This window comes from Penaeus monodon, chromosome 24 (genome assembly GCF_015228065.2).
Source record: "Penaeus monodon isolate SGIC_2016 chromosome 24, NSTDA_Pmon_1, whole genome shotgun sequence".
NCBI lineage: Eukaryota > Metazoa > Arthropoda > Malacostraca > Decapoda > Penaeidae > Penaeus > Penaeus monodon.
In genome coordinates, this window is record NC_051409.1 from 35,693,350 (window position 1) to 35,693,798 (window position 449).

At 35.4% G+C, this 449-nt stretch overlaps 1 long non-coding RNA gene across 1 annotated transcript in view; it reads left to right on the forward strand.

The window, feature by feature from the left end:
* Positions 1-449, forward strand: part of LOC119588741 — a 2,299-nt gene that overhangs the window by 1,268 nt on the left and 582 nt on the right. The window lies entirely within an intron of this gene.

Here is a 449-nt window from a genome sequence, read left to right on the forward strand (position 1 = left end):
GTTTGGATTAACTCCACCCCCTCGCAGATAACATTAAACCATTTTGACAAATGGATAAAATAAGGTGGTTGTGGTCAGCTGGGCAGGAATGGTTAACTAGGGCATATGCAAGAAATATCAAATGGCACTGTTAGTGTCTAGTTACACCGTCTGGATGATGGCAGTGGGGAAGTGTTAATTGATAGTATCCCAAATGGAATGAAACCAAAGCCTTAGAGTAATGAAACTTTTTCAACATTAGCTTCACCACCTTAAATATTCCAATCAGGACGTGTTCAAAATTTAGTTCTATTAATGCAAGGTGGATTTTTTTTTGCAACCATATGCATCTAAAAATATGCACAAGTCTAATGATTCACACTGAAAAGAATTGATCAGCATGAAATGCTTATTAAACTTAATTTAGTTTTCTGTAGAAAAGATCTGTATTGTGAAGATGCTCAATCATT